At 44.1% G+C, this 8,290-nt stretch overlaps 1 long non-coding RNA gene across 1 annotated transcript; it reads right to left on the reverse strand.

Annotated features, from left to right (window-relative positions):
- Positions 1-522: 522 nt before the first annotated feature.
- Positions 523-1,141, reverse strand: LOC120925072. Its single transcript, XR_005746540.1, has 2 exons — positions 817-1,141; positions 523-733 (listed from the first exon to the last, which is right to left on the reverse strand). It is a non-coding gene; the product is annotated as an uncharacterized LOC120925072 (long non-coding RNA).
- Between the last annotated feature and the right edge of the window lie 7,149 nt (positions 1,142-8,290).

The raw sequence follows: 8,290 nt of genomic DNA on the forward strand, positions 1-8,290 counted from the left end.
AGAGACTGGATGGGCAGCAGGCAGGTGATCACCAGAGACTGGCTGGACAGCAGGCAGGTAATCAGCAGAAACTGGCTAGGCAGCTGGCAAATGATCAGCAGAGAATGACTGGGAAGCAGAGAAATGATCAGCGGAGACTGGCTGGGCAGCAGGCAGGTGATCAGAAGAGACTGGCTGGGCAGCAGTCAGGTATATAGAAGAGACTGGCTGGGCAGCAGGCAGGTGATCAGCAGAGACTGGCTGGACAGCAGGCAGGTGATCAGCAGAGACTGGCTGGACAGTAGGGATAAGCCGAACACCCCCCCCCCCCCCGTTCGGTTCGCACCAGAATCTTTGAACGGACCAAACGTTCGCACGAACATTTAGAACCCCATTGAAGTCTATGGGACTCGAACGTTCGAATTCAAAAGTGTTAATTTTAAAGCCTAATATACAAGTTCTTGTCATAAAACGGGTTTGAGTAGAAAAAGGAATTTACCCCACGGGGCTTTGGACAGCAAAAGTATAAAAGTGTAACAAATGTAATATAATAAAACATGGTTTATTTTATGGTTGTCAATAACATACATTTTAAATGCAATAACAATTAAAAGAAAACCCTTTCCGGATCTGGTGATACAATACATATTCCACAATATTGGACAAATGTATACAACATTGCTTTATGCTGTGTGATGTGCGTTCCCCGACGCGTTTCGACCTCTAAGTGGTCTCTTCAGGGGGATGGTTGATTCTACAAAAATATACATAACATAAATTTGCGATCAAAAAAGTATAAATATAAATCACATAAATTGACCCAAGAATAAGGTTTACCGTTAACGAATGAAGTGAGTTTTGTAATGACCAGAGATGTGCAGAGCCGTTAGAAAATCCGAAGGGAGCGCCACCCACAACCCCAGGGGGGAGAGAGGGAAACCAAAACAGACCCCAGGGGGGTTGCAAGGAGCTGCACAGTGGACGCCCTCCGAGGATCAGGGGAGCCGGTGCCTGCAGAGTGCCCCCAATGGGTTAGCCCTGTGTAGTTAAAGAGAATTAGAAATATTAAATCATAGCATATTGTGCTAAAGTGTAGGATTATCTGTGGGTAAGGCATGTATATAAAAAAGAGGGACTGGCAGCAGGTTTGTAATCTTATCTGAAAAAAACCCGGGTCTTGCCCCAGGGAACATGTAACACAGTTTTTCCTTGATTTACTTGATATAAATGAATAACTTGTGTCTTGGAGAGAAAATAACCTAATCAGATTTGATTTGGCCCCCCTGTTCACACAGAACGAATGTGCATGTCGTTTCACCGGGTAAATAGCTCTGTAAATTTGTTATAAAAATAATTGTTGATGTATATGCCCTCCAACTGAACATATTCAACTTTTAACATTTTTACAATTTCCTTCAACATTGAGTTTAGAGATTTGCTTTATATTACTTTTTTATCTTTTTTTTTATATATATATAGCTGGTCTATAAAATATTTCTCAGCAGCTGTGCACAGCAATATAAAAGGAGAAAAAAAAAAAACAACAACTCTGGATTATGAAATTAAAATAGAAAAGTGGAAAAAAAAGTGAAAGTTTTATTTTGATTTCCGGGGGAAATAATTCTGTGCTCCAGTGCACCGAATGCGATTTTTCTCATATGGCACTGGAAAGCCCTCGTGTTTTCATTCTTTTGACATATTTAAGCCATGATTACATTTCCGCATTGTGTTATTAAATTGCCGCATTGTATCAGGCGGTAGGTTACCGGAGGTTGCTAGGTTGCTAGGTAGCGGCAGAGGTCCTGCGAGATTGATTGGAAGAGGATTATTAAAGGTTGCCGAGCAGGTGACAATATATCTGCCAATAATGCTTTTAATAATGGTCAGGAGGAAATGGGAGCGAAACCCGTTTAGTTGCACTATACGTCTAATACAAGGTTACTAATCATGTGTCATATACAGTAGTTCTTTAAATTGAACTTAATTAAAATCAAACGTTTACTTTAGTCCGGTTAATAATAATTTGCTGCATTAAAAAAAAAAAATGCTACAATAAAAATCTCTACTGTACAGAAAATTACATAAGCTATTTTCATTTCTGATACATGTATCCTCCAGTTGATTCCCAAAGACTGATATTATTTTTATAACTGCTGAAAAATTCTACTTTCTTTACATGTATGACAACAAATTCCAGCTTGTAGCTAAGATTTTGCATATGTTCCCCCCTCCCCAAACCCCCCCCCCCAAATCCTGCGGCCAAAGCGGGACGTCATCACGCCATCGTCATCTCTCATTTTATTGTGTACCTGTCATTTTAACCACTTGCCGATCACCCGAAGTACATATGCTGTGGCAGGTTGACTCGTTTGCGCAAAATCACGTAACTCTTCGTCATTTCGTGCAACAGCTACTAGGGGGGCCACGTGCACGCCGCCGGACGCGCGATGTCTCCACCCCCCATGTGGAATAAAAAAAACCTCCAAAATCTTGGACAACTGCCCTTTGTCTGGCCCATCATCCATAGCAATGTCTCTACCTCTTCATGCAGAATCCAAAAAATTCCAATACCTTAGGCAGCAGTCATTTGTTTGGCCCATCGTCCATAGCAACGACTCTCCCCTTATGTGGAATTCCAAAAACTCCAACATCTTGGCCAACAGTCCATTGCCTGGCCCATCGCCCCCTGGGCAATGTCTCCCTCATGTGGAATCAAAAAAACATCAAAATCTTGGACAACTGTCTTTTGTCTGGCCCATCATCCATAGCAATGTCTCTTCCCTCATGTGGAATTCCAAAAACTCCAACATCTTGAACAACAGTCCTTTGTCTGGCCCGTCACCCATAGCAATGCCTCCACCCCTCATGTGGAATCCAAAAAACTTCAAAATCTTGGACTACTGTCTTTTATCTGGCCCATCATCCATAGCAATGGCTCTACCTCTCCATGTAGAATCTAAAAATGCCAATACCTTGGCTAACGGTTCTTTGCTTGTCCCATCGTCCATAGCAATGTCCCACCCCCACGTGGAATCCAAAAAATTCCGATATCTTGGCAAAAAGGCTTTTGTCTGGCCCATCCCCCTTAGCAACATCTCTCTTCCCCTCACCCCAATATGTGGAATCCAAAAAACTACATTATCCTGGTCAAAAGTCCCTTGTCTGGTCCATTGTCAATAGTAATGTCTGTACTTCCTCCCCATGCGAAATCCAATAAGCTTCAATATCTTGGCCAACAATCCTTTGTCTGGCCCATTGTTCATAGCAAGGTCAATACTTCCTCCCCATGCGAAATCCCATAGTAATGGGATCGTCCATAGTAATGTCTATACTTCCTCTCCATGTGAAATCCAAAAAGCTTCAATATCTTGGCCAACAATCCTTTGTCTGGCCCATTGTTCATAGCAATGTCAATACTTCCTCCCCATGCGAAATCCAAAAGGCTTCAATATCTTGTAACAAGTGAAATATTTGCGCTGTAAAGTGTTATACAAAATAATGTGTGTATACATATATAACCACATACATATATAAGTACAAAAGTGGGTGGAGAAAATCCAAAGGGGTGACACTAATATACCAGTGAACAAATATGTTGAATGGTCCTTAATCAAGGACACAGTACTAGGAAGGTCCAGGTACAAAACAATCCGGCCGTGTAAACGTGCAGTTCATCAATGCTTGATCCAATCAATAGCGATGTAAGTTAAGAAAAATATTGAAAAACACGGCAATAAAAATAAAAATAAAAATTAAAAATAAAAATAAGGATCGAAGTGATTCAGAAGAAGGAGGCCTTGTATCCGAAATTAGAGTGAAAGACAGAAGATGAGCCGTAACCAAGATCTCATATATGCACCTCTAGTGATCCCAGCAGCTCACCTCGGATCTGGCAAGCTGGACTTAGTCAGCCTGGTCCTGATGGATATGGTCCGGGGTTGGATATCACATTCGGGTCTCCATACAGTGTATTACATGAAAAAATAGAAGGGGTAAAAGCCAAATGGTGTAATATTGTCAAAGAGGGGGGTAATGTGTATGATCTAAACCAGTGGAGATGCACTCACATGTGGATGTAAAACTGGGGCTCTTATCCACGAGCGCCGAGCTCGTCAGTCCCTCCTTCCTCTCCCTTGCTAATTCTCCAAGGTTACAGGCTAGGAGTCCCGTGTCCCCAATGGTTCGCGGATCAAATCTTGGTGTATATGAGGGTCTCGATGGTGCATGTGGGGTAAAAAAGAAGGACAAGCCTAATCGTGTGATATCGTGAACACCAACAAACCCCAGGAATGCCCAGATGGTGATGCACTCACATAAACAATGTGAAAGAAACGACCTTCCTCCACGAGTGCGGACTCGCAATGGATCTGTGCCTCCACCTCTTCCCCTCTGTCTATGGCTCAGGCTGGATGCTCAGATGTCACAGTCATACATAGGGGGAAGTGAATAAACAACCATAGCGTAGCCCGGTCAGACGTGAAATATTTATTAACCACTTAACCACCAGCCGCCGTCATATAACGGCGGCAAGGTGGTTGCTTAACTGGGGGTCGCCGTTATTTAACGGCGCCCACCAGAAGCAGTAATGCGCGCCGCCTCGGGCGCGCACACTGAAAATTCTGTGCGCGCCGGGTCTATGAGACCCGGCGCTACACAGATCTCGGTAATTGACCGACAACCGCGGTCTTTTACCATGTGACCGCGCCGTCCAATGACGGCGCGATCACAGGTAAACAAACCGGCGTCATTTGATGACGCCGGTTCCTCCCTCCTCTCGCTGTACCGATCGGTACAGTGTGAGAGGAGAGCGCGGATGGCAGCAGCAGTGTGGGATGGATCTGTGACTATTGCAGTCACAGATCCATCCATCCCTGCTCAGCCATCCCTGCATTAACCCCTGCAATACTCTGCCTTCCCTGTGCAATACTCTGCAATGCTCTGCCTTCCCTGCGCAATTACTCTGCAATACCCCCTGTGCAATACTCTGCAAAAACCCCGCGCAATACTCTGCAAAAACCCCGCGCAATACTCTGCAAAAACCCCGCGCAATACTCTGCAAAAACCCCGCGCAATACTCTGCAAAAACCCCGCGCAATACTCTGCAAAAACCCCGCGCAATACTCTGCAATACCCCCGCGCAATACTCTGCAATACCCCCGCGCAATACTCTGCAGTACCCCCTGCCAGTACTCTGCAGTACCCCTTGCGCAATACTCTGCAGTACCCCCGCACAATACTCTGAAATACCCCCCGCGCAATACTCTGCAGTACCCCCCGCGCAATACTCTGCAATACCCCCCGCGCAATACTCTGCAATACCCCCCGCGCAATACTCTGCAATACCCCCCGCGCAATACCCCCCCGCACAATACTCTGCAATACCCCCCGCGCAATACTCTGCAATACCCCCCGCGCAATACTCTGCAATACCCCCCGCGCAATACTCTGCAATACCCCCCGCGCAATACTCTGCAATACCCCCCGCGCAATACTCTGCAATACCCCCCGCGCAATACCCCCCCGCACAATACTCTGCAATACCCCCGCACCATACTCTGCAATACCCCCGCACCAATACTTTGCAATACCCCCCGCACAATACTCTGCAATACCTCCCGCACAATACTCTGCAATACCCCCGCACAATACTCTGCAATACCCCCGCACCATACTCTGCAATACCCCCGCACCAATACTCTGCAATACCCCCCGCACCATACTCTGCAATACCCTCCGCACCATACTCTGCAATACCCTCCGCACCATACTCTGCAATACCCCCCGCACAATACTCTGCAATACCCCCCACACAATACTCTGCAATACCCCCGCACCAATACTTTGCAATACCCCGGCCAATACTTTGCAATACCCCGGCCAATACTTTGCAATACCCCCGCACCAATACTTTGCAATACCCCCGCACCAATACTCTGCAATACCCCGGCCAATACTCTGCAATACCCCAACACCAATACTTTGCAATACCCCGGCCAATACTCTGCAATACCCAGAAAATACTCTGGGGAAAAAAATGTGTTTTAACCACTTCCCGCCCACGTCATATAAGGTCCTTGACTTTGTGCAGGGATATCTAAATGATGCCTGCAGCTACAGGCATCATTCAGATATCATTTTTTTCAGCCAGCGATTCTCTACACCATAAGAATGATCATGGCGGCTGTTCCGCCTCTTGATCGTTCTTACGGGAGGCAAAAGTGGACGTCCCCACTCCCTTCGCCCTCCGGTGCTTCTTCTGACTCACCGCTGCGATCGAAGCCAGGATCGTTTTTTTTTTTTTGGTTTTTTTCAGGCTTCCCAGCCTAGAGGTGAGATGTGGGGTCTTATTGACCCCACATCTCACTGTAAAGAGGACCTGTCATGCTATATTCCTATTACAAGGGATGTTTCCATTCCTTGTAATTGGAATAAAAGTGATCAAAACATTTATTTTTGGGGAAAAACGTGTCAAACTAAAATAAATAAAGTAAAATGAACAATAAAAATAAAAAATAAATATTTAAAGCGCCCCTGTTCCCGCGTGCGTATACAGAAGCGAATGTGCACGTAAGTCCCGCCCACATATGAAAACGGTGTTCAAACCACACATGTGGGGTATCGCTGCGAACGTTAGAGCGAGAGCAATCATTTTGGCCCCAGACCTCCTCTGTAACTAAAAACATGTAACCAGTAAAAACATTTAAAACGTCACCTATGGGGATTTTTAAGTAGCGAAGTTTGGCGCCATTCCACAAGCGTGTGCAATATTGAAGGGTGACATGTTGGGTATCTATTTACTCGGCGTAACTTCATCTTTCATATTATGCAAAAACATTGGGCTAACTTTAATGTTTTTTTTTTTAAAAAGCACAAAACTGTTTTATTTCCCAAAAAAATGCGTTCGAAAAATTGCTGTGCAAATACCATGCGCGATAAAAAGTTGCAACGACCGCCATTGTATTCTCTAGGGTCTTTGCTAAAAAAGCATATATAATGTTTTGGGGTTCTATGTAATTTTCTATCAAATAAATGATGATTTTTACATGTAGGAGAGAAATGTCAGAACTGGTCTGGGTGCTCCAGAACGCCTGATGGTGCTCCCTGCATGTCGGGCCTCTGTATGTGGCCACGCTGTGTAAAAGTCTCACACATGTGGTATCGCCATACTCGGGAGGAATAGCAGAATGTGTTTTGGGGTGTATTTTGTGGTATGAATATGCTGTGTGCGAGAAATAACCTGCTAATATGAAACTTTTGTGGAAAAAAAATAAAAATAAAAAAAACCTTGATTTTGCAAAGAATTGTGGGAAAAAATTACAACTTCAAAAAACTCACCATGCCTCTTTCTAAATACCTTGGAATGTCTTCTTTCCAAAAAGGGGTCATTTAGGGGGTATTTGTACTTTTCTGGCATGTTAGGGTCTCAAGAAATGAGAAAGGCTGTCAGTACTTCAGATGTGATCAAATTGATCAATTTTCAGTAATTGGTACCATAGCTTGTAGACCCTATAACTTTCACCCAGACTAAATAATAACCCAATTTTTTTTTTTTTTTAACCAAAGATATGTAGCAGTATACATTTTAGGCCAAATTTATGAAGAAAAATTCATTTTTTGCAAAATTTTATAATAGAAATGAAAAAAAAATCATTTTTTTTACAAAATTTTCGTTCTTTTTTCATTATTAGCGGAAACAATAAAAACCGCAGAGGTGATCAAATACCACCAAAAGAAAGCTCTATTTGTGGGAAAAAAAGGACAAAAATTTCATTTGGTTACAGTGTTGTATGACTGAGTTATTGTCATTCAAAATGTGAGAGCACCGAAAGCTGAAAATTGGTCTGGTTATTAAGGGTGTTTAAGTGCCCAGTTGTCAAGTGGTTAAAAACAGTTAAAAACTCACATTTAAAAATCGAAATTCCTGCATCAATCTGACGAGTGGCGAACTCGTATGTCCATTCGTCGGATGCTAGAGTGTGTCAAGCCCTCCAATCCCGACGCGTATCGTCACAGCACGTGACTTCATCAGGGGATGATGTAGGGGACACACTAACAGATATTTATAGTCTGTAAAATTGGGCGCCCGGCGGCCATTTTGTAGAAGCCCGTGTATCGCAATGGGGACAGAGCTTATTGTAGCCCACCTGCGCCATATTGTTGGTTATATTCAGCGCTGTCCGCGCAAAGAGGGCCCGACAGGTGCATCCGCAGTATTGTCAGTCCCAGCAATGCAGACAGGCAGGTGGTGTGCCAAAGGCACATAGAACCTAATACCAATGGCCCTCTTTGCGCTAACAGCAATGAATATAAC

The sequence above is a fragment of the Rana temporaria genome, chromosome 1 (genome assembly GCF_905171775.1).
Source record: "Rana temporaria chromosome 1, aRanTem1.1, whole genome shotgun sequence".
NCBI lineage: Eukaryota > Metazoa > Chordata > Amphibia > Anura > Ranidae > Rana > Rana temporaria.